The sequence below is a fragment of the Lutzomyia longipalpis genome, chromosome 1 (assembly GCF_024334085.1).
Source record: "Lutzomyia longipalpis isolate SR_M1_2022 chromosome 1, ASM2433408v1".
NCBI classification, from domain to species: domain Eukaryota; kingdom Metazoa; phylum Arthropoda; class Insecta; order Diptera; family Psychodidae; genus Lutzomyia; species Lutzomyia longipalpis.
The window spans coordinates 33,258,776-33,285,854 of record NC_074707.1 but is presented as its reverse complement, the minus strand read 5'-3'; the positions used below and the strand labels follow the sequence as shown (position 1 = coordinate 33,285,854).

Below are 27,079 nucleotides of genomic sequence, written 5' to 3'. Positions count from 1 at the left end.
AAATCCGCCTTTTCAAAATCTTCTGTTAAAGGAAGAGATAAATTTTGCTTAAGAATTGACCAGAATTGACTTTTCTAGGTAATTTTGAAGTCAAACATTATACGAAATTTTATTCAAAAAATTCTTGGGGATATCGGGATTAAGCTCAATTTTCAGAAGAAAGATAAATTAAAAAGTTCTAATTTTTTATGCTTTGTAATTAATTTAATCTTCGCTTTGAAAGTTTTTTTTTTTATCTCTTTGTCCAGAAATTCTCTTGAAAATTTGACAAAATCTGATTCCAAAATTGTTAAACCTAATTAAATCTTTAATAAATAATAATAATCAAAATTGTCAAGAGCATCAGTTCTTAACAAAAATTCTTAAAATTTCGCAAAGAAGTTTTAAGATTCTTTTTCTACCCAATAATATTTAATTTTTGTGAAAATTAAAAAAAAAAATTATGACATTTTTATGCATTCCAAGTTAATGAAATAAAATTTTCCGAGCTTACTTAAAAAAAAACTAATCCAATTTAAACGCGAAGACTTAATTCTAACAGATGAATACCCCTTTAGACGAATTTCTTTTCTTCCCAAAAATTCTCAGACGCGTTAATACAGTTGATGGAAGCCGTGAGTCCATCAGATTGTGCGGCTGTCATACACATAAGGCGTCTCCAGAAGATTGAAGTTAAGACTCTGGGATGACAAGAAACATGTCTCATTACGCCGGGAAGATTTATCACGCAAAAGAGACAGATTTTTCAACCATTTATTATATTCTTATCGGCGGAGAATGGGGTATAATTCTGCAATTCTGAAAATGGGTGTGAAAATGGTTAAATAATTTCTCATTCACCTTCCGTGATTCAATCGCGACTATAACATTAGCATACAAACGAAATTTTGGTGTTTGTTGCCGAGTGAATCCGCAAACAAGTTACACTGTAATTCATTTTTTTAGTAAACTGCTACTAAAGTCTGTAGTAATGCAACATTTACTAAAATTTTTAGTAATTATAACATAAAATTTTAGTTATGTTGCCTGGAATCACTAAAGTCTTATGTTACCTTTACTAAAATTCTATTTATCTGTGAATTTTTTAGTGAAAGTAACTAAAATTTTTAGTTTTATTGCTCTTTTACTAAAGTTTAGTAGGCAATTTAGTCAAATTCTTTACTAAAGTTTCCAGTAAAGACATAACTACTAAAAATCTTTAGTTATGTCAACTAGAATTTTAGGATCAATGACTACAATCATTTTTTCTTCGTTTACTAAAGTTTCGCCACGCCAATCAAAAATTTAGTTGATATCACTAAAGTGACACATTTTTAAACCAATTAAATTTTTAGCAAAAAATTAGGTTTTTTTTATTTCCTCTATATCATTTGATAATAATTATTTCTGATCAAGTTAATTTGCGCAAATATAAGAGACGTAATATCTTTTATCTATTGTCTTTGTTCCAATGCAAGATGTTGCATCTCAAACTATTTTTATTGTTTTATTGGGGTGCCGAGGTCCCGAAAAAAAATGCATGCAGAAGATTTGTGTGAAGAACGCATACATCACATATACCGGAGGCTTTATTTTTTCTCACCCTTTCTTACCCACACACAAATTTTTCTCCTTAGCACCCTCTAAAGTATTTCACAATATTCAGTTCTTTGTGGAATTTTCCATCGAAAGTACGCAAAATATTTTGTCTTCAATCAATGTGATATGTGAAAAGTAAATTTAATCCATTTGTATAGTAGGGGAAGACGGGGTAATTTGACCACTTTGGCAAAGTCATTAATGGGAATATCTCAAGTATGGTAAATGCTAGAAAATCCATTTCTCCACAGTTTATACTCCCCATAGAGATAATCAATCGTACCAAGTTTGAGGGAAATCCGATCATTAGATTTTCTTTTATTTGATAAAAATCATTTTTTCACTTTTTCAAGTGCTTTTGGCATTTTGAATGTACGTCATTTTCGAAAAATTTTTAACTCTTAAAAATTAACTTTTAAGCCATTAAGGGTCATTGATCCATCATAAACACGATAGTGACATCCATTTTCCGATATCGCAAACAGATTTTCCTGTGGAAATGGTTTTATCCGGAAAATTGGAGTGGGGTAATTTGGCCACTTGAGTTTTTCCGGCACATTTTCCGACGCACATTTAAGATATTTATTGTGGTTGTGCCTTTTAATGTTTTCTTACAGATTATAAGCAAAGTAGAATAAAAAATTTGAACTAAAAAAAGAAATTTACGATAATTTGAAAAATGGCCTTTTTTAGACTTTGCCCGTTTATGGTTCAGAAAATGTTAAAGTTTGAGGCTCTGTTAAATATTTTTATCTGGCAAATTACTGGAAATGAATCTTAGATAAATAACCTATCTTCCAAAAAAAAATTGAAAAAATAAAATTTTTTATTGTTCAAAAATTTTCATGTTTAATAATTTGTGCGCCAAAGTGTCCAAATTACCCGTGCTCGGGGTAATTTGGCCACTAAGCTAAGGGTTCAGGAAAATGGAAAATTCACCCATTTCTCATCGAGATAGAGAAAAGTGTTATATGGGGATGTTGTAGGCCGGAAAATTTCCTACAAAATAGGGCTATTTGGTTTTCTTCATACTACCAAACTTGCTTGATATATCCCAAAAACCGCCAAAGTGGCCAAATTACCCCGTCCTCCCCTAGTTTTGAGAGTGAAAATTGTGGAAAAGCCGATTGTTAAAAAAAAAGAGGATAAACATGACAAGGTATTGTATAATTTAAGTGAATAACAATTCTTTATATTACGAATTGATTTACAACAAATAAAATTATCAACTTTGAATTCAACCAACTAATTATATGATTTTACTATCTTGCAGTAAAACAGGAAGAGGAATGGATCATATTCTCATCGAAGCCTTCCTGTCTGTACCTGAATTGTCTGCCCATTCCCAATAATAATTGAAACAGGATAAAGGAAATCCAATGGGAAAAATTAAAATGTAAAGGTAAGTACCTACACATTTGCCGTGAAATATATTGCATCCAAAAACTTATCAATTTATAAAATCCAAAATATTAATTCTTGTTCTAATTTAACAGATTTTACCGAATGAGCGCATATCAAGCGCTGTCAACCCGTAATCAAATTTTGGAAACTTAGATTGAACGAAGAGGATAAACACGAAAAGGTACTGTATTTTCTGTATGAGTTACTTCCATTAATTTTATCAAATTATTTGCAAATTCTATGATTTTACTACCTTGCAGTTAATCAGACTACAATAAACAACCGGAAAATGGGTCATATTCTCATCGAAGCCGTCTTGTCTGTACCTGGATAGAGTCTATGATCGAAAACATTGATTGAGATAGGACAGAGGAAATCAAATCATGAGAAATAAAGTTTAAAGGTAAATACATTTTTCATAAAATATATAAAGTAAAAAAAATATTACATCAGAAAATTTAGGAAATTAATTTTTATGTGATTCATTTACAGATTCCGCCAACTGACATAAAGAACAGAACTTTCGCGATTCCTTGAAAGGGTACTTTGGAAGAAAATGACGCTAAGACACTCACATGAATCTGCCGAACTTCACTGAACAAAAAGGCTTTTCAAAACGGGATACCTGCCTAGTTAATTATTATAACTATTACATACAATGTAATATAAATTAAATTGAAATAAAAAATTATTTTTTTACATCAAAATTCAATATTTAATTTTTTTTAGTCAAACAAACTGGATTTCCAGTTAGCATGGCTAAACTTTAGTAATCCAAGAATTTTTAACAACTATAGTCATGTAAATGAAAATTTCTGTTCTCATTCCTAAAATTTAGTAATCGAAGAATTTAGAATAAATAGTTTTATCAACAAAAACCTCTGTTGACATTCCCAAACTTTAGTAATATACAGACGTAAAACATTTTAATAATCATAACTAAATATTCTGTTGAGAGAACTAAAATTTTTCGTTTTGAGCAACTACTAAAATTTTAGTAAAAATTTCTTTACTAAAATTCTCTACTAAAGTCCAGTCAGTGCCAGTTTTAGTAATGATAACTAAAATCTGAATTACAGTGTACATATAGCGCAATTTATACATATTGTTGCAAGACACTATGGGGCTTGTGGAGCTTCCCCATTGCGCGGGGGCATTGTTGGGTGTGCATGATGGTTACTTGTTTTTTTTCGGCAGAGAAGACCATCGTGAAATGCAAAGGAAAGTGGCGGCAAAAGTTTGAGATCAGTGGGTGATATAAAATCAGCGCGCTGTTACGTAAATTGCGATGTGTCTGCTAGGTGGAGGTGAGTTCTTGGGGCAATCTATCATGTGGCACTTTATTGGTGCAAAACAATTATTTTCCAGCACCCATTTCCACGGGAGATTGTGGAAAGTGATAAAATCTCCAGTTAATTTTTAGTAGAATATACTGTCTAAATGCAATTCATTTTGTCTGGCGCATTGAGGCATCCAAGTCAGTTTGGCACGTCATGGGGGCTTTCTTTGGCCATTCTCCTCTGGCACCTATTCAAAAGCTAACATCACCGACAATGTGTCTTGTGAATGTGGTCAACAATGTGTGTACAAAAGCAATCTTCTCATTCTTCGGTGAAATGTGTAACAACATCATTTTTTTCTCTTCGTGATGCTCCAGCATTGCTTGGTCTCCTCTGGTATTATTCGAAAGGGAAAGTTCCATGGAAGAGTGGTTGATGTGACCATATTGTTGACTGATTCATATGCAAATTGGCCGGAGAGAAAAAAATTTCACTATATCCAACAAAACATTTGCATCTGGTCGACCTTGCGAAGAAATGGCGCGTTTTATTTCCGCTCAACTCTTTGGAGGAGTTTTTTTTCTTTAATTTTGAGTGTTTTTTTGGAGGAGGATTATTACGTGAATTTAAGATTTATTGCCATATCGCCCACAAGAAAAACAAAAATACCTATATGTTTTCTGCATTATGCATGAAATAACAAAAATATTATGCTAAAAACGTTTTGTTTGCGTTCAGTGTAAATAATTTTGAATTTACTACGAATTCTCCTTTGAACTTTAATGACTTTAATCAACTTTCTTCTAAAGTTCATGGCGGAAAAAATAAATCAAGGTTAGTCAATGTGATACATGTAGTACGGAATTTTATGCTGAAGTTCTCAAAAGGAACTTTACATTGAAAATCATGACCAAGTTCATTCTCATGTACATAAATCGACAAATTGCCTCAACAACAGCAATATAGGTAACTCTACAAACGTGCGTGCATCCTAGTTGAAGTACATTACACACAACATATCCAAAGAGAAGCACTATCAATTCGACTTTGGCACTCACATAGATACATTTATGCTGCCAATAGCATTCATTGAATTGACCGCTGCAAATTACGTTTTGCTGTATATTGCGATTGTATTGGGGTGGAAGCTGATCTTGGAGTTGTTGGAGCATAAATGAGTGCGAAATTTTCTCCTGTGCAATTGATGGAAAACTCGTTCTCATCGCATGCATGAACCATGGAATAGGAATATAAGAGTTTGTATTTGGAATTCCATCCACCATCCAATAGTCCGGGGAAGCCGTATACTCTTCAATATCATCATCAATCACGAGCTGTAAAATCGTGCGGTGAAATGAAATCTTTTCCATCCATTAAATAATGTTGCAATATGCTGGGATTGTCCTAATGCTTTTGAGTCCCATATGGGTGGTGGGAAGGACTCACATGGGACATTGTTGAGTATTTGAGTATGCACATATTTGCATATCACAGATGTTTCTCTTGGCAATCGAGTGAAAAACGAACAAGAATTCAACCATTCACCCAGGTCTTGAATAGACACATGCGGCTTTCCCCTTCAAAACATTAAAAATCAATTTAAACAATCACCTAAGAAATTTCATTTTCGCAATATTCAAAACATATTTGAGGGGGATAATTTACAACGAATTATTTTAAAGGCGCTAAATGTAAATATTGATCAAGAGGAAATCTCATTGAATGTAGGGAAGGTTTTTCTTCTCTCTTCATTCTCATCTTAATGTTATATGTTAATTAATTTTCACCACATTGGTTCACTGGGGCAATATTGTTGGAAATCCATTCATTGATTTGCAATATTGTTCATTTCATGGAGATTAGCAATTTTGCGTGTGCATTGGAAATAGCACTGGAATGGACCGATTCATAATAATAAATATGAGTGAAAAGAGAAATTTCTGCCTCTGCAGAATATCCATGCTTGGAGAATTTGCGAAATGTTGGCGCTATATTCATTTTATATTTAAAATGATTAATATTATGATAATTTTCACTTTTTGCCTGTCGTGTACAAGAGGGAGATCCCAGAGTTTTTTGGGATGTTATGATGGTGATGCCACGAAAGTGACATGCGGCGAAGAGACTCCCACATTGCAAAATTGCGTATATTATCCAATGAAATTCCATAAATTATAAACTTTTTTTCTTCATCATTGGATAATGGTGTGTGGTATATAGGAGTGAAAAATAAGTAATTCACAAAATATAATATTGAAAAACATCTTCACATTTTATTCTTCTCACACAGCGCTTATATAAATCGCATAGCTTCTTCATACACCCATGAGAGAATTCCAGTTAATTGATGAAGGTTCCCATATTCAACTATGGATTACTCCCATAGCGATGGCGATAGTGCAATCAATTGCATCATTTGCAATTAATGAGTTATTAAATATACTAAAAGAGGTAATTAATGATTTTTCCTTGGTTCCATTCTTTACATACATATACATATAACCCATTGGCAGCTAAACAATGTTTTTTCCCTTCAGCACGATGCACAATCTTACCGAACAATTGACTTGAGGTGCTCACTTAGCACGATTCGAGGTCGTAAAGCGCGAATTATTTGTACAATTCTGTACATTGAGATTAACCTTGATTTATTGCTAATAAATTAAATATTGTCTTGTCTTCGTTTTGGCTGGCAAAATTCAACGTGAAGACGTTTAAATAATTGATAAGCAAATAGCATTTGTCATTCCATTGGGAATGCTCAACGTGACTCCCATTGCTAAATGTCCCAAGTGATTTTAATTCTGGCGGGTTTTACGTGCTTAAAGGCGCTAAAAAGATGTGGTGAAACAATGAGAATTGCTGAGAATCCAGCTCCTCTATATATTTACTCTTACTTTTTGCAACTCAACTATTTACTTTTGCAATCATCTTGTCCTGTTTCGCAAGATTTACTCTCTACTAGTGCTGTTAAAAAAATTCCAAAACGAAAGACTTGAAACTTGGCAGAGTGTTCGAATTTTCGTTTCTAAACTAACTTTCTTTTTCTAATGTACATATGTATGTTATCATAAGTAGCTTGTTGTGAAATTCCTGCAAATATAACGTGATCAGCTGAGAAAATTTCATTGGTATTTTAAATTATTTTTCGTGAAAACGAAAGCCAAGACGAAAGTGCTTTTGAAGTAAACTTTTAATCCATTTCCGACTAATCTTTCTTTTACAATAAATCGATAATTTTTTTTAATAATTAATTATGAGTTTTTTTTATCGACGGAATGATTAATTTCCTAACTCAGATATATCCAGAAATTTTTCAAAATTTTCGCGAAGCCTAAGCTGCCTAGAAAATTCAATTTTTAAGCAAAATTCTTGAAATTTTGCAAAAAAAGTTCTAAAACTCTTCCTTTAATCAAATCTATATGATTTTTGTAAAAATAAATTCTTTTATTACATTTTTATGCACACAAAATTAACATAAAATCAACAAAATCAACACAAAGAAACTAAACTTTTAAATTAATTAAAAAAAAAACGATTTCAAGAAATGAAATAAAGATTTCCTATATAAACTATTTAGGGGAGATTGGAGCTAAGAAAGTCAGAGAATTGGTAGGAAAAAGCTCAAAATATCATATATTCCAACAAGATAGAGAAAATAAGTCTTTCCTATGTGAAAACAGCCCTGAATGTTTCTTTTTTTTGAAAATATATTGTTTGGAGACTTTTCGCTGTTACAGAACCCTTGTTTGATTTTATCAAGTCTCTCTGGGGTGGACGATTAAAATTTCTGAAGGTTTCAATGGAAATTAGTCAAATACTCTTGAAGACTTTTATGTATGTACGTACAAACATTGAATATCCCATTAATGGCGGTCTAATATGGGTTAAGGAGCCAATCAGACGATGAATACCATAACAATGTCTTCTCATTGAGCCGTGTACGAGTTTGAAGGAAAATAAAATTTAAAACAATTAGCGGTGTCGTTTGCAGAAGAAGTAGAAAAGAACAAAGAATTAGTTCAAAGGATGCAATTATGAGGAGTATTTAGGTACATTTGCAGATGGTCTGAACAGACTCATCTTCAAGAGTTAATTAATGAAACTCTGTATTCTTGTGAGAATTTGTGGAAAGCCGTGCTGTGTGTATTAGCAATTCTAATCAGTGTGCTTGGAATTAACAATCTTCAACGACACAGCGATCCTATGTCCGATGAGGAGGAGAGTAAGGTCATTATGCTAATTGGATAAACATAGTTGTAACACATATGGTGGTTTATTATCTCTCTTTCCCCTCGATAGACTATCGAAAATTTTTCAACGATGTATATACCAACTTATAAGCAAGAGCAATCGCGAGGAAAACATACTTGAGAGTAAAGGGATATGTGCATAAATTTAAAATGGAAATTCTTGCATACACCGTACACCACTCATCATTGTAAAGTTACCATCAAAATGTTACGGATGCTAAATGGCTGTAGAGCGTTTCGTGGCATGGCTTGGAAAAGTATCCATTGATTTTCACAGCGGGTGCAAAAAGAGGTACACCGATGGAAAAGAAGAAGAACGTGGAATTGGCGTGCTGGTGGGCAATTTTAATCGCTATCGGCGTCTAAATTATACGCAACGTCGCAATGCGCTGCTGTACAGAGCCACATATCGCGTAGACCTCCAGCATATTTTTCACTCTCAAAGCGACAACTTATAAAATTAATTCTACATCGCTTAAGAATTTTCCTCTATATATGTATATGTATAGTATACCTTCTTCTGCTTCACCTTTTGTGTACCTTCGCGGTACGACAGTCCCAACACTACTAATTCATAAAGCCAAATGTTTTATGAGAACGACGAAAAGAGCTAAGAGAGGTATGCTTGAACCCTGAAGAACCTGCGTTGCTTCCTCAACTAATTATATGCTGCATTAAAATTATAAATAAATAAATTTACGATGTGTCTTTTTTGCAGTCAACAGTCATATTTATAAGCAAAACACACCACACTACAAGGCGCTTTTGGGATGGGAATGCAAAAGCAGAAGGTGAGGAAGTGCAATGATAAATGCTTCTGACGTATTTCCGCTCAAATTTCACCGGAATAATTGACAAACATAGATATTACGCGAATGAACAGCTCACGTTCCAATGATGAGCATGGCCCCGGGTACAATTCGTTGCATCTTGTAATTTTCTCGAGGACGATTTCTCTGGTGTCTCTCATCCACCATCTATTCCATCCATCCAGAGAGAGATTACCATATTTGAAAGAGATCGCTTTCTTCTCGTTTTACACAAAATTCCACAATACCTACATAAGTATTTATATGCATAAATTTTTTCCCAAAGAAAAGACAAGAAAAATAATATATTTTATCGACGATAGGATGGGGGAAATTCGATCTCTTTACTTTTTCTTATTTCTTAAAGAGTTTATCGATGGGTTAATTCTTGGAAGATTTATTTCCGATCGTCAATGTCTGAAAGACTATTCGACATGGATCTATTATGCTCTTTCATGTCTTTATGGGTTTCTTTTTTCAAAGAAGAATTTACATATTTCGTTGCACATAAATATTGCAAGTCTTTCTTTTTTTAAAGAAAAATTGACATTTTTACGGGAAAACTCTTCAGAGATAAATTTTAGCATATCTCATCCAGGAACGATTATAGTAAATTCTAGGAATAAAGTCGTATCCAATGAATGAATTAATTTTCTAAGAATCAATATTTTTTTCTTACTTTATTCTCCAGGAAAGTTTTTCTTTCCAATATTAAATGATTAGATTGTGAGATCTTCCCACAGGATGATTATCTCATGAAATGCCTGTAATCTATTCACATAAACGTCATATATGGTTGTAAATAAAAAATTTCTTCTAAAAAATAAAATATTAAAATTTGTGAATCAGCCTCAACGGTATAAATATTCATAATATGGAATAGTTCTAAAATAAACTATGAATTCCAGAGTAGGTGTAAAACGACTCAAAGAATTCCATTTCAATTTTCTCGAATAACTTTTTAGTTACTCGTTGAATTTCAAATGGTGCTTCCATGCCAAAAAATAATCTCATACACATATGTACATTTCAACACTCTCGCATGAAAATTTTCTTCAGCTATATATCCTGTTTTTCTTGTGATGTTGTTTTTTTATTGGCATCGCGACACGCCATCGTAAATATGCGTAATTGCAGTTAAATTTGGTATTTGGTGTGAGATCCGAGAGTTTATTGCACTTCCTGTCATTTTATTGGCATCTCTTGTGCGATGTTATGATGGCAGTTGACACAAGACCACAATGATGATGCGCGTGTGGTGTTGTGGATTATGAGCTGCTGGAATGCGGTCCAATTGAAGAAATCACATCAGCGCAGTCTTTCCCCCCTCTTAGTTATGACACACACGCATATTGAATTTTTCTCTCTCATCATTTTACCACTAAAATATCTCATCAACATTGTGTGATGTTTTTTTTTATCATCAAGAGTGTTAATGGCATCGTAATAGAAAATACCAAATGTAATAAGATATATGAGTCAAATCCCGCTAAAGACATTGCTGTCATGTTTGGGAATTTCCACCTGCTGAGTGACAGGATTAATATAAAATTTGAATAATGCTTTTTTTTTCATTTACACCCTTCCTCTCTCTTTCTACATAAATTCAACATAAATAGTCTCAGGGGATCCTCTTCAATGTACAATTATGCGGTCTTGTTAGGGTGTCATCGTTTCATGAAATTCTTTAGGAATAATAATAATAATTTATTTCTCCCTTTTACATACAAGTGTTTTTGGGTAATTCTTTAGGAAGCAATGATGTGAAAGAATAAAATTTTACCTTATTTTAAGCATTAAGCTGTTTGTGCTGAAATTCTATGAATTTTCCCAAAATGTAGGGCCAGAAATGTTGTTGTATGTTGGTATTGAGTCGAATAGCTGGTTTCGATCTCTAGACGTAGTTTGACTTAGGTGTCAGGGGTGGGATCTACAGTTCATTTCTGAAAAGAGAGAAAAATTATATTTTTTTTAATTTATTTCAATTATTTTAAAGGATTTTTCTAAGGATCCTAAATTAATTTTCTTGGTTTAATATTATGCTATAGAAAACTTGGAAAACATTCCCTATTTTCTGATACAATACTCGTTGCATTTTTTAAATATAAATGTAGTAGGGGGCTGTCAGTAACAACAACGGGGAGACCCTTTTACAAATAGGCGTGTGTATAAAAATCTCAATTCCTTTCGAGCAACGTTGATTGCGAAAGTGAAAAGAGCTTAGAATGAAAGACGTACGAAAACACACGAGCCAAGGGAAAATTAAATTTTCTATATTGGATAAGGAAAGTTTCTTCTTTTTGTTTTATTTTCTTCTCGGCCAGTACATAGTGACTTCAAACATCCACGAAACAATTAAAAACGAAATCAAACAAACTGTGACTACCAGGGCGACTACAGCCTTTCAGCTACATAAAGCTTTATTGGACATTCAAAGAAGAAAAATAATACTAAATAACTTTTTCGACAAGATTTACGACCGTGCAAATTGTAGGAAAATTCAGGCAGAAGCCTGAAGAAGGAAATAAATATTTCCGAAACGTCGCTGAATGCAAACAATTGCATTTTTAATCATCCCCCGCTGACCGAATTCCGAACAATTTTCCTAAATAACTTTTGTTCTATATTAAAGAATCTAAAGCAACAATGGAAGAGTTTAATTTAAATTTCAAAAATTTCAAATGTTCTTGAAAAATACTTTAAATGCGCAAGAAGCATAAAATTGTGTCTTTTCTTTGCGTCTGACAGGAAATACGAGGGACAAGGTTTGCATGCTATTTACTTGACTCTTGAGGCTTGAAAATTTTTCAATTAAAAGGAGAAGACACCCTACGATTATAAGCAGCCATTTAAAATGGAGTTGATTTTGTGGATTGTAAGTGCGTGTGTGCAGAGAGGATGATCGATAAAACAATTTTCATTTGTCCGTCTGGAAGACATTTAACCCCTGCAGGCATATTACCATCGCAGGGTGTAAATTCTTGAAGTCTCTCAACTTCCCTGCCACATGTTTATTCATTGGATGTTTATGTCTCCAAGGCTCTGAGCTTGCTCTTTTTTTTATTTTTAAACATCATGTATGCATTATTTATAATCTCAGCTTTGTTGAATTCTTTTATTTTTTTCACCACTCTCCAGTTTTATAAATAAACTTTCATTGGAACACATTGAGCGGTGTGTGGCTATTGTGTCCAAAAGCGGCCACTTTGCAAGGTTCTACCTGTGCTCATGCTGAGTGGGTAAACACTACAGCAAATTTTTCGTTTTATCACGTATATTGAGCCATCACCTTGCCATTTTGCAGTGTCATTAATACCATTGGCACAGATTGGCCGACAAGTGCAATGGAGTGTCGTGTCAATTGGACGTGTCGTAGGATGGGTGAATCGCGAGAAGACCGTTAGGGTAAAAGGTGTTCTTCCACTTTGCTACAAATCACCACCTTTCATATTGCTAACTGTGCATCTGATTAATTGATTTAATTGCATTTGGCGCGTAAATTCAAATTGACATTTTTGACGGAAATAGAACGAGTTTCTTTTGCAAGAAAAGAATCATTTATATAATGTAGGTATACCAAATGAATGTCTTTAAATTGCGTTCGCAAAGATGGGAAATATTCTTATATATGAAGATTTTACCGTTTAGCCGGGCAGAAATGGTACAGTTGTAAATCAGAAAGTTGCTTCTGCTAAGATTGTAACCTTAACCCACCATTTATGGGTTAATAATATGAACACAAACAGACTAAAATGTATTCTATATATCGCATAATTTGTAATTTGTTATTACTATATATTGGAAAATTACTATTGTAACTTGGCAAAACTTCTCTCACAGGTATAATGCAAGCATATGTAGTCATCTGAGCATGGCCTTAGAGCTATTGAAGCATGTCCCGAGCCAAGAATGGATGGGTGGTAACTTATAGCAGCATCGGATCAACCATGATCACTTCTTGCTGGCGCTCTAAGTAATAAAAATACCACCATAAGCGGCTTAACCGGCCACTGTATGCAAAAATCATATACTATTTATAGTGAGATGATCACATGTAAAGGTGTAATAGAAAAATTACTAATTCCATCCATTTCCTATTAATCACATATGAGGTACACGTTCTCTTCTCCTTCACTTGTATGCTTCTTATGCGCACAGAGACTCTCGCAGAGGTCTCTAAACGACAATGACTAACATTTAAGAGGAGGTTGTTTCTTTCATATTCTTTTTTTTTTTACCAATAGTCTCCCAACACGCGTCATCTAATCATACACCATGTAAAATATGTGAGAAATTAAGCTCTATTTTTCTTCATTTCTTGCTTGCCCCTTGATGTTCTAATGACTATGAATGATTGCTGGAAAAATTGTGAAAAATTTACACACAATATCCCCCCATCGTCTGTTTTCGCATAATTCCAAACTTGCCTGTCCAAATTTTTGCTCCCAAAAATTAAATATTATTTTTTTGTGTGTCTTCTGCATTGTGCGCACCTACAAACAAAATTATTAATTTACCGATTGCGTAAAAATCTTTTATTGTTGTGTTTACATATGTTTGGTGAAAAAAAGAAGAATGCGAGAGAAAATGCCATGTTTGAAAAGAAAATACACAAATTGCGAGGGAAGAAAAAAATCTTCGTCCTTGTGACCAACAAGTTTAATAGTGGTGATGGCAAAATGACCAAGGTTGACTACAAATTGTAATAAATGTGTTTATTTTAATTGCAATTAAAACACCATTAGACCCATCTATTGAATTAAATGTAACTTTTGGAAGCTCTAAAAGAGGTTTTTTTTTTTTAAAATAATTTAAGATGTGATTTTTTGCAGTGTGACGAAATATTGATGGAAAAGAGATCGTTGCGCAATGTTGATGTTTATTTGTGCATCACGAAGAAACAACTTATAAAACATCCCAATACTTCCGTTTTATGATAATTTACGCAATTTATGTCTCTCTAATCGATTTCATGATGGATCTTCGATGATCGGCACTTTATACAAGATTCATGGCAAAACAAATCGATCATCGACACTTTCTACACACCATACCCAATATACACCTCTACGATGTTTTGCCCACGACAAGATAAAGAGAACTTAAAGCGAAGAATTCACGCCGACACTTTTAATTCCTTTCACATGAATAAATTTAACAACAATTTGCGGTAACAGTTTCAACTCAAAACTCTTGAATTGAGTATTTGGCGGTGTGGATGTTTGTACTTAATTGGCTTTTTATTAATTTCTTCTTATTGCAATTTCCATGAATAATTCATGAATCTTCTGCAATATTGGTTTTAGTTGGGAGAGTTGGGAATTCTTTTTATTAAAAGTTTGTCTTTGGAAATCAGATTTGGGTTTAACGAAATTTTAAAGCTCAAGGAATATCTATAATTTGGTTGGGAAAACCAAAACGCCCTTATTTTAGGCACATTTTTCATGCTTGAACGATTAAAAATATGTGGCTATTTTGAAAGAAAATTAGATAAATATACACAATTGGACATAAAAGGAGTTTATTCATTTTGGGGCATGTTCTTGACACTAAAAATATTCTTGGCACTGGAAGAATTAAAAAGGATCACAAAACGTTCAAAATAAGGCTAAAGAAGTTTTCATTACTATTTAGAATCAGCTTAAAAACCTTCGAAGGGATTACCCTAAAAATACACCTGTAAACCACGCCCCCATTCTACTTATTTTAAGCTAGTTTTATGCGTGAAGCATATGCATCATTGATTTATTTTTGATGTATTTTGCGGTATTTTAATTCACAGACATTGGACTGAAACAGATAAATGATTGCAGCATATGCGCATATGCTTTAAGTATAAATATTATCAACATTTATTTTTGAATCGATCTTATAGGAATTTTTTTTAACTGATTCCAGAAGTAAATAAATAATCTCTGCCACTTATTAAACACTTTATAAGTTTCAAAATTTTTAGTAGGTGTTTAGTGTAGGTTAGCACAAATATGAATAAACCTCTTTCAGAGATCTTGATTATTTGAAGAATTTTGTACATTTTTCCAACAGTAGACCAACGTTTACATGGTGAACATTTTCTCTATATAACTACAATTTAAGCTCGAATAGTAGGTAGTAAATATTAAAACTGGAACATGTATTAAAATTAAAATATTATTCAAATTCAGCACGTGAAGCCTCCGTTTAAGGCTATAAGTCTATGTTTGTTGAGCCGTGGAATTAAATACATATCATAGCCATAAAGCTCATTAATTTTAATGAATTTCAGTTTAAACCTAAATTTCTCTCAATTCAATGATCAGTGAATTAGCACTGATGTGTGTTTATTAATTAAATTTGTGTGTCTCTGGGTGTTGCACAGCTTTATTCCAATCGTGTGATGGAAGATGATCAGTCATGGCAATCATATTGATCGTGTTGCAAAAGAGAGAGTTAGTAACCATCAAAAATAAAAATAATAATAAAACTACCACGACATAAAGTCTTTTTCAATGTTCCACGTATTGCCAATGGTTGAGGGATTGGCGGAATAATGTATTTAGCAACTTCATATCGTCTCGCCCATTAATTGTCGAAAAGAGGATATTTTTAGCACTTATTATGATGCGCATAAAATGGCACAATTCCTCCCCGAAAAAAAAAGGTTTCTAATTAAATTCATACACGAATGACAAGATATTTCAGAGGGGCGTTTAATTTTAAATTTATCTTGCATGTTTTATGATGTAATGTGGTGGTGATAGAGGAATTATACTCATGGCGCCATTTAAGCTCCAATACAGTGTGTAAATCCATACTCAATTGGATTTAATGTTGCTTTACGAGGCTTTTGTGCAGCTTCGATGGATATTTTACACGTTTTTTTGCACCTTCACTATCTTGAGAAATATTTCAAGTGACACTATCGCAAAGTCAATTATTGTTCTCCAACCGCAGCAGCTCCGGCGCATTGGATTCTGGACAATGCGGAAAATGCGGAATTTTTCTTCAATCACCTCAAAACTCTCTCTCCATTGCATGTGGGTAGCTGTATGTGTGTGACTATGTGTAAAAGAAAATTGCACGTATAATTATATTCGTTTAAGCTTTGGGTGAATTTGAAGGAAAAAAAAAGCATTTTATAGAATGTCTTTTGTGTGTTTTGTTCATGGTTGCAAGTTCTTTGCTGCTTTTTGCACAACATAAGTATACACCTCTTGACCGTACTTGAAACAAAGGAATTTATTCACTTTGGTCTACGATGGTTTTTTCAATCGAAGATCGTAAAGCGACTGACGCATGTTAATTGTGGGATCCACCATAGTGAGATGGATGGATGGATTTGTGTGCAGACACAAAGGTCTAGTTCGCGAACTTAACCATTGTCCATTTCTCTCATTCGACAAGACACACCACCGTATATCTTTCATTAGCCTCTAAAGAGGTTGCTGTCGCTGCAGGCGGTGGTTTTACCGAAACCAATCCGCTTAACTTGCCATACCTTCGTGGTTAGTGTTGAGGTGTGCTTGCAGATACCACACTGTCATCCATATAGCATCTACCCTTCTTCCTTTTGTCGCGTCTTGAAAACCATCCGTAGTAATTGTATTTTCTCATCTGTTCAACAAATCACCACCTCCCAGAGTCCACTAAAAGGGGTTTACCATCATCAAAATTTCCCGACTCTTAATGGCAAAAATTCCAATGAGAATTACCCAAGCAAAAGGTAACCTATAAAAGTCGAGTTTTTAAATACAGGAAGCTATTAGAAAATTAAATCAACTTAAGAATTCTTGTAACACCAAAAGAAAAGCTCCCAATCTCGATTGGAATGCCAAAGATACATTGACCTTATTTTTGTTGGATTAAATTGGGATGATTTTCTCAAAGAAGATGGAGAAAAAACCTACTGCGAAGGCATTTAGCAGTCAAAGATGTATATCATAAATTTCACCTTATTAAATATAAATGAATACAAAACGTTATTTGCAAATGTCGTATAAAGGGGATTTCTCCAAGAAGATACAATCTTGGCGGATTTAGGTAACGAAAAGTCAATGCTTCTCATGGTGATCACCATTAAAATTCTCATCTTTTCCTAATTTCTTTCGAAGTTCTGAGCATTAGTGATATTTTTTGAACCGTTTTATAAGGTCAATAAATTTTGAATTATCGTGAAAAATTGCAAAAAAAAGGAGTGGTAGGCATCTTGGTGAGTTGAAGATTGTTTACAAATAAGCCAGAATCAGCAGGTGAGGAAATTTTTGTGAAGAGTGACGAAAAGAAGATGTTTGAACGTAAGTGTTGGAATGAAATCTGAATGTTAGCTAAAGCCATGTGAATAGAGAAATTGTTTTTATTTTTCTTGAATATTTTTAACTGTTTTAAACGTTCCAACCACTGAGGAAGGCCCAGATAAGGGTCGAAAGCTTTGGGAAGTATGTCTATTTTTTCGAAAAAGTTTTCTACCTCTGGCGACGACCGCAAAAGCAGTGAAAAAAGTTCTAAACGAGGTCCTAGAAACGCAATATTTTCGTCTGAATAGTCAAAAAGTTTTTTTTTTAACATTTTTAAATAATTTTTAGGGCTAGTAGTTCCCCAGATATTCAACTCCAGGAAGAAACATAGTTTTTCCAGGAAAAACTAAGTAAAAGAGGAAAAGAGGAAAAGAGAAGTAAACTAAAGAGCTACAAACTTTTCGAAATTTTCTTTCAATTTCCCTTTCGGAATTCACCATCAAACTCATGGAAGGATAAATCATCTAAAAAAATTAATTAGTTATATAATAACGAAAAAAATCACATCCTTTACCCAAAAAGCCTTTTTCACGAGTTAGATTTTTTTTTTAAATTTCGATAAAATTATCAATTTTACATCAAAATGAATAAATTCCTTTCATATTTAGGAAACAAATTATTTTAATTTTCTTTTCAAGTGAAAATAATTTAAGTTGTGAAAGGGTTAATTTTATTATAGAATTTTAGTGATTTTAGTTCTTTTATGAATACCCCCTTGAGGTTGTTTGTTATGTCCAACTATAGGTGTATTATTCGTTACTCCTTAGCGGGGGACTATAAAGTTTCAAGTGGCAGTGGTGAGGCATGTATTATGGGATCTGATGAATCTAAAGTTAATAATCTCAGTGTATCTGTCGCCTTGCTAAATTATCGCCATTTCTCAGTTACGTACGTTCTATATCTACATACATAGCGCACAAATATCACACCTTGAGATGCCCAGTTCAAGAACCTTCCGGTGTCGGTGAAAGAACTACGACCGGCCACAGCGAATTGACACTCTTCTGTGGAATTTAAATCTTATCTTAATAACTTTGTTTGTCTCACGGAATACTATATACACCGCATGGCACCCCCGTAAATGGGCTGGAGAGTAAAACCTCTCTCCCAGGGAATTTGGGTCAGAAGAATTATTCATACGGAGGAAATAAAATCTAATTGTGACAGTCACCGCTATGCGAATTATCACATTTATTGCTCTCCACTTTTACCCGAGCGACGTCAATTTCTGCGTCTGGTGTATGTCCGCGAGATGGGCGTAAAATTGCCATTTCGCTAATGAAGGAAGATATGTAAATAGCACTGAGCATTGAGAGATTGTATCTCATGGAAATTCGTACAGACCACGTAGGTTATTTTATGGCAGTAGATATTTTGGAACCCCCAGGATGCTTCCATGTTCCAATACGAAATATTACAATCATCACTCTTTACAGTGGAACTTCACCTCACCTCACCATCGGGGTAATCTCAATAAGAGTTTAACATTTTAGTTTTTTTTTGCTATGCTATATGCAAACAAATGGTGTAGCACGTCACTCCATAAATGTACGTTACGTACGTAAGAAAAGATGAAAGAAAAAAAATTGAAGCATTGAGAATTTCGTGGTAATTTTTTGCTCATTTGTATGGTGTTCCTATTTTTTAAAGTGTGGTGTAAAACACTTCTTGAAAGTTCATTAAGCGATCGTCCAGTCCCATGTGTTTTGTGTGGTTTAATTGCGTTATAGCCGTTTTGTATAGTATTCATGTTTTTGGCCAAGAGGGGACTTATATTCTTGTGGCTCCGGAACCCAAGAGAGATACATTACTTCATTTTTTTTCTTACCTCCTCCTCCATCTCCAACGTCTCGTGAACGTCATGGGAAATGAGATGAGATGAAGATTCAGCCGATGATTGAAATAATTATTATGTAAAGGTCAAGAATGTTTCTCAACAATTCAACTTCAATAAATGAGTTCACATGGCAGCACAAATTAATATCCATAATTAATAATCGTGTGTGGTACTTTTCGTATTAGTTTCTGGTGTGTAATACTTTCGCAAAAATAGGTACCCTCTTCATTCGCAATGATGAATCTCGTGCTGTGAATGATTTCTTTACCGGCATACTCTTCACTTCATGTTGTGCCTTCGTGGTCTGGATTATTTGGCTTTTCCTTTACATTACCGCGTGGTGTGATTTAAGACGCCGATTGGAATAACAGTTCCAAAGATCAATTTACTTTACAGTTTTCGCACAATGTCAACCCAACGCCAAAACCACCAAAATTCCTGGAGGCAATGAATTGACTCAACCAAAATTCCTGGCCAATATTTGTTCCTCCGCCGTATGGTGTGAGTCGGGAGAGAATTTCCCTGAATCGATTAGTCACGGCGTTCCCATTAGGTGAAAAAATTACCTTCCAAAAGAAATTAAATCCCATACCACTGGATTCCACAAGGGGGACACGCACCCAGTAAATAATTTCACTCCGAATGACTTAACACAATGCCAAATTATTATCTGATTCACAAAAGCCATGAAAATGTTTTTCTAGCTTTTCTTTCGTTTTTTTTTCCTTTCGGGAGAAAACTATTCAAAGAGAAATTTTCCAATTTACACCTACGTACTCTAGGTATGTACGTTCATTTACGATCCAATAATTAGTAGGTAATACGATAACGGTCATAAAACCCAGCTTGCAATACTAAATAAATTTTCTATGATTGTAATATATAGTTTGAAGGAGTTTATTCACTTTGTGGTTCTCATGTTTTTTTTTTATAATAAAAAATCAAATTAAGGAAATAATAGTAGGTACTCAAGAGGATAAAAAAATTATAATCAATTAAATTTTCTACGCAGATAGATTGGGTAAACTTTAGATAGATCTGGCCATAAATGTGTAAGCCACACCCCCATTTGTAATTAATTTTGTAAGTTCACACCATTTATGCAGCAGTTGGTGCATAAAATAAATCCATCAATATATAACTGATAATACCTACACATTAAATCATAATTAAAATGAAAAAAATCTAATAAATTGAAATTTTAAAGTTCATCGTTTGAAGCATATGCTTCATGTAAAATTAAAAAAATACTTGGGGGCGTGGTTTAACATTTCATACGAAAATGTTATTTTATATTTCTCAGTTAATAATACAGGAAAATCTTTCTGATTTTAGTCTAAGAATGAGTAACCTCCTTTCATTTAATGAAAACTTTTTGGATGCATAAAAGAGGAATCAAGCCTAAATGAAACTTGCGCTAGAGTTATTAAATGCACCTATTTAGGATTAATGAGGCGTAGGAGTGGAACCATATTTTGAGAAATATATAATTTCAAAAGATCAAGTTGAGTTCTCTCGTAAATAACTACACTAGTTCGTCAACATTGTATGAGATTGTAAGAAATGGCGTTAAAAACGGTTTTGTTATAGCCACACTTTACTTTGACAGAGCAAATGCAGTGGCGTATAAAATCATTTTAGCCTTCATCATCTTTTATGGGACCCATACAGTGAATGCTGCGCGTCTGAGAATATTCTATTCTCCTGCTCATATCTTCAGATGATCAGACAATTGACTGACAGCATCTATACTTTATATTCATTAACTACATTATGGATGAAATTAGTACAAAAAAGAAGGTTTAAAAAATTATGTACAATACATGGCTGCGTATATAAAATCCTTCTCTTGCTTTTACGGTGTTTTTTTGAGCTTCTTCTCTGTCAGAGTTTCAATGGTTTCAAATTAAAAGGGTTAAAAAAAAACGATTTTTTTATCACCCAAAGCTCTCCCGAGCTGACCATAAATTTAATTTAATTATATATGTGTTATAGTGACGGAACGATGTTCTTCAACCAAAAATTTCCTTCTCGCTTGAGAAACCCCTTCAAAGCAAAGTCACTTCGCCGCCAAATTCAACTCATTATGCCACTCTTTCACGGGAAGTTCATAAAAAAAGGATTAATAGCGGGATAGAGATGAGAGATGTGTGGAAAAACAGGAGGAAAAAAACGCAATTGTTGGTCCCGGTGACCGTGAAATTGTGGATTATTTCCACTAAATGTACCAAGTCATGGTGCTTTTGCATTTAGAGATTTTTCTTTAAGAATTGATCTCCAATGCGGATCGCTTTACTATGTAGATAGAAACGTTTAGGTGTTGAAGAAAAAAATTGATACATGGCCTACATGGCTCATCAATTTCTAGCGGATTGGCAGGAACCTTCAAAAATTCCAGCCTATGCTTGATCATCCGTCAGAACGGAGTTTATTCCTCATCTTTAGATCATTTATCACACCGAGAAATGATCTCAACGCCGCACTTTTTTTTTGTGCATATCACTGTATCTATTATTTATACACTACGCGGAAGAAAATTCAGAACAGCGTGGAAAATTTAGTTATAGAAATGCATTTTTGTGATAAGAATTTTTATTTTGATCGAAATTTATTAAAGAAATTTAAAAAAAGAAAAAGCATAAAGTTTTTGTTGAAAAAAAAAACTTTATGATTCATTAAGGTTAGTTTGAGGGTAAACTATTGGCAAAAATTAAGAACTTGCGATCAGTTATTTCAATGACATTATAAATAGCACGATTCTATTTGTCAGAACTTTTTAATTTGATCAAGAGGATTTTAAACGATCACAGCAAAAGCTTTTCCATCAAATTTTAATATTATGTAATTCTATTGAATATTAATAAAATTGTCCTTTATAGTCAATAAATTTTTAATTTCACAATTCTCTTAGAATAAATGTTTTTTTTTGCTCACACTGCAGCACTCAGAAGATTTCTGTGTGTTTTTTTCTCTCTTCAACATTCAATTCTATGTGATTTTTCGAGGATCACGATGCGAAAGAGAAAAGCGATCATCAACAATGGAGTAAACAGATGATCACAGACTTTATTATCTCCATGCATGGCACAATGAGTTGCCTCTATGTGTGTTTGGAGTATGTACACATTGTTTAGCAATTCTTAGATAATTCCCTGGGAAATTGAGAGATGAAAAAATATATCCACAGACATTAAAAGTTGTAATAATAAACTTTTACATAGAGGAAAAAAACACATACCGACAGGCTTTCGTGACTATTGCGAGGAATCTCTCAGTTAGAATTCCGTCAATTCTAAATTCTGACATTCTTGATGTTCTTCCAAGACGAGGGATTGATGTCGTTAAAAAGTGGAATATGTATCCCTTCTACTTCTGCGCGGAAGTTTTCTTGTTGATACATTTTTTTTATTTACTTCTGTTGATTGGAAGAAACAAATTGGATTGTGTTGTCGATGGATTTGCGCTGTGAGAGGGATCATTTTTGGAATTTACTTGGCAATGGCAACTGTTGGTTTGGTCTGCATTCGAGGTCGCCCACCGTTTCGACGGGGGACTCGTGGTGTTGAATCATTTTTATGGGTCCAAAGAGATCAAGAGACTCAACTGTAAGAACAGTGAATGAAAAAAAAAAGACTAGACACACAGTCGAGGCAAGACGCGAGCCAATCAGCATGTAAAAATGCGAAATGAAAGCAGTTTGAGGAGTTTATCGGCGACGTTGTCCGGTTCGATACTAAATTTTGAATTCAACTACCTTTTTTACTTAAAAAGAAAATGTCAATCAAGTAATACTTGGTAGCACTGCGTGTGTGTTCTCAATGACTTCCCTCACAGAATGGGTAGCCTATGGGTCTCTTTTTTTTGTTCCTCTTGAAGATTTTTCTTCTTGCCTTGTAGCCATACCAAAAACACACCATTATTTCCTCCTTATAGCATCGAAATATTGCGTTTTTTTGTTCTTCTCCTTTTCGGTTTTGTATTTATCGGCATTTGAATTCCACAGAAACGATTATGTTGGACACACACAAAAAAAGCCCTCGAGATCCCTCTTCTTTTCACCCAACTCAACACTATATACTTCCACCAAAAAGCATACAGATGCACGCAGCAGGGTCGAGGCACTTGGGAACAAAATTTGATGGTATTTGGGTCCCGGGTCTCTCAGGTTTTTTTTTTTCTTTCTGGGTTTTCTTTTCGTGCCAAAAGAGACGATGAGATTAAACTGTTTTGAATGTCTGGAACATTGTACATATATGTGCATATTTACAGTAAACATACACATACATATCTCCTCTTCGGCAGATTATTTTTGAACGATTTATGGCCAAGATGAGAATTAAATGAGAGAACATAACACCCGAATATAAGGAACAATTTTTCAATTTCAGGCCAAACTTTTTTTTTGCTGCTGCCACTGCTGCCTTTGAGACTGTGTCCCTTCCATATGTGAATTTCATACCATACTTACACCCAAACACACCCTATTCAATTTTGTAGCCCACCAGAAGGAGTCGCACCTCCGTGTGTTCCCTTCCACTCCTTTTACTCACTGAACTTTTTTTTTCGAGAAGTCGAAGGTAAAATTTATAGTGCGACACTTGGAAAAGAACAAAGGTGCGCTTACCTGACCATGAAATTCTCACATCTTCAGTAATATTTTAACCATTTTAACTATGCTCAAAAAAGTAGGATAACGTTGTGCGAAAAATCACACGAAAATTCCCTGTTGAACTGCGTACGGAAATATGAGTAATGCAGGGGTAATACCTCTCTGATAATCTCTTGAGCAACAGTTCGATACATATGTCCCGATAAGTCTCGAGACACAATCACGTTTATTGTCTTCTATCAATCACGGCGATAAAAGTGGCCCCAATCGACCCATTCATTAGCAGCACTCTACGTATGGAAAGTGTTGGAGTACAAACATGAATTATTATCAATTTCCTCACGAAATTTTTCCATCGTCTCCCAAACATCCATTACATATGTCATCATTAATATTTCATGTTATTAAACAAAGCAATTTTTGTTCATTTCATGTTTCCCACCCACGCTGACATTCTTGATTTTCCATTTGATTTCATTGCTCAATTGCTTTTGATGAGTCGTTGGCATTCTACTTTTTTTTCTACGTTGTATACTGAACATGATTTTGGAGAAGAAGATGAGATATGTCAATAATTTATAGATTAAATTGACGTCCTTTTGCTGGATAGTGGTGAAATTACAAGAGAAGCTGTTTACATATTTCAATCATTAATAACTCCTCGTTATCGTGCACTTACGCAGATATGACGGCTTTGGCATTGTTAGATAACTGATCGCAGCACTATCAACCAGCTTTGAGTGCTCTCTGAACAATCTGTTTGCACAGGTAGGGGAGGATGGTCAAAATCCGACCATTAACACTTAATTTTTACTTATTCTTAAAAAAGAATCGAAACTATAAATTCGATTAAAAATTATTTGAAATTCTTATAAGAACTTTTCTTTGCAATAACAAAGATTTTTTTAAGACGTATAAAGTCTAATTAAGTTATTCTCCCCTACAATCACATGTAGAACGTTTTCAATTAAATTTTATATATAGATAGATACATATGTACATAGTTTCTTTGCATACGTAAAGCAATTAAATTTAAATAGCAGGAGAGGTTGTTATTGTCATGAAAATAGATTACGAAATAACTCGATTTAATTGTGAAAACGATAATTTATTTAATAGAAAGATAGCTTATCTTTGTCGTTTACTAAATATTTAAACTTATTAACAATTTGTAGTGAATGTAAATTTTTGAATTAATTATAAACAATTTTGTAAAATTAATTTAAACTAACGTCTGTTTTTTAAAGAAAGTAACAAAACAGAATTTTAAATACATAGCGATCCGATATAAATTTTTCATTCAGAATTTTCAAAAAAAAAATTTTTTATGTGATTTGCTCTGGCAGTTCCTGAGTCTCCCAGGTTGTTGTACGGAGTGTTCAAAAGATGAATGTTTAGGATGCTAATAACATTTAGAGCACAATCACAATTTATTTATAGAAGTTTCCATAAAAAATGATAATTATGCTAAAAATGATTGTAGATTTTTTATAGCTCGAGTACGAGCAAAAACATTTGGGCAACTCACTTTGAAAAGTATGTGTAAATGAGTAAATCAATGGAGTAAAGAAAACAAAGTAAATATAAGCAGAAAATTGTTCTTATTGGTTTTTCTTTGTAATCTTTACTACAAAAAATGAAACCTCAATTAAAATCAAATGGAATCTTGGTTGTAAAGCTCTTAAAACTGTAACGTAAGAAACCATAACCTTAAATTACATTTATAATTAACTATTTTAAAAAAAAAGTCTTTATACGTTTACTTCGTCTTACTGCTTACGTATTCTTACCCTTTATTTAGTATTCTGATAATAATCATAGTCTAAAGGTGCGTTTATTTATTTTAATGTTTTTACGTTGCTCTGTTTCTAACCTCAAAATTTGTTTGTTTAGGATTAATTTATTTTACAACTTTACGTGTTTTCTTACATTTTTCCGTGAAATTCCCATTTCTTGTGTAAACTGTTACATTATTCTACGTGAATGTATTTTTAAACTACTCTTTATTCGAAAGAATTCTTTCTGAATTCATGGTTAGGTCCATATGTGTGTAAACTAACTATTCTTTTAAAAATATTATATTTTACAACAAACAATGTTGTTTTCGGACTAAATCACGTACAGGAAATAGTAAAAAAATATTTTTTTACACAGAAATTCAGAAGTCTTGAGAATTATAAAATATTTTGGGAAAATTTCCCAAGTTTACCCAAAAGGTTTGCAGAAGGAATGAGAAAATAAAATTAGTTTATGACTTGTGCGTACTTAGTAGAAGGGAAAATTGTGGCAATTGAGCCTGGGCTGTGCCAAGAGGCAAAAATAGCAGTGACGAATTTGCTTTTATCAAGTTGTTTAGTGATGAGAGGTACGAAAAGTTATAGCACTTTATGACCTCAATGAAGAATTATAACAAAAAAAAAACTTTATCACTGTAAATTAAAACTTTTTAGCAATTCAGCTGTGTGTGCCTTATTAGCTGGAATCTTGGAAAATCTGCTAGTTTGCTACAAGCAGATAAGTCCACACCACACGCCTTTTCAGACGCGTCAAAATTTTCTCGTTTTTTGTAGCAATACGGGGACAATATGCCAATTATTCTAACACTCTCTACTTCATGTTCTATTTGAATAAAAATCATCTTAATTAGTGGGCACTTTATTTCAATTTGTGAAGAAGAAGATGGGGTTTTACAATCGCCAAAAAAGAATTATATGAGAGCCATTTGGTCATCTCGAATCTTCTTTTATGGTGAAAGAGAATGAAAGAAAAATGAGATCAAAATGAAATCGTGAATCATCGCAGAATGGAGAGTTTTTTTTATTGGAAATATCTCTCTGTGGGTCTTTTTAGAACTTAAATTGTTGATCCTCTGTGAGTTTATTTTCTGCCTTTTGTTGGTCGACGAGAGGGAGCAGCACAGTTGAGAGATATGAAAATGGACGCGATCAAGGGGATAAAAGGGCAAACTGAAAAGAATATTGTTTGATTATCGTGGCACGACTCTATCTGCTAAAAAAAACTACATATACTCTCAGA

General features: G+C 33.5%; 3 protein-coding genes across 3 annotated transcripts in view; 2 read left to right on the top strand and 1 right to left on the bottom strand.

Moving 5' to 3' along the window:
• LOC129786050 (putative fatty acyl-CoA reductase CG5065) overlaps positions 1-27,079 on the top strand; it is an 824,046-nt gene that overhangs the window by 390,098 nt on the left and 406,869 nt on the right. The window lies entirely within an intron of this gene.
• LOC129785987 (relaxin receptor 2) overlaps positions 1-27,079 on the top strand; it is a 91,079-nt gene that overhangs the window by 42,012 nt on the left and 21,988 nt on the right. The gene's annotated exons all lie outside the window — the stretch shown is intronic.
• The window catches only part of LOC129786036 (uncharacterized), a 37,153-nt gene that overhangs the window by 7,294 nt on the left and 2,780 nt on the right, over positions 1-27,079 (bottom strand). Inside the window, exon 2 of the mRNA XM_055820825.1 lies at positions 11,108-11,267. The gene's annotated coding sequence lies outside the window, so the exon portion shown is untranslated. The remainder of the gene's footprint in view (positions 1-11,107; positions 11,268-27,079) is intronic.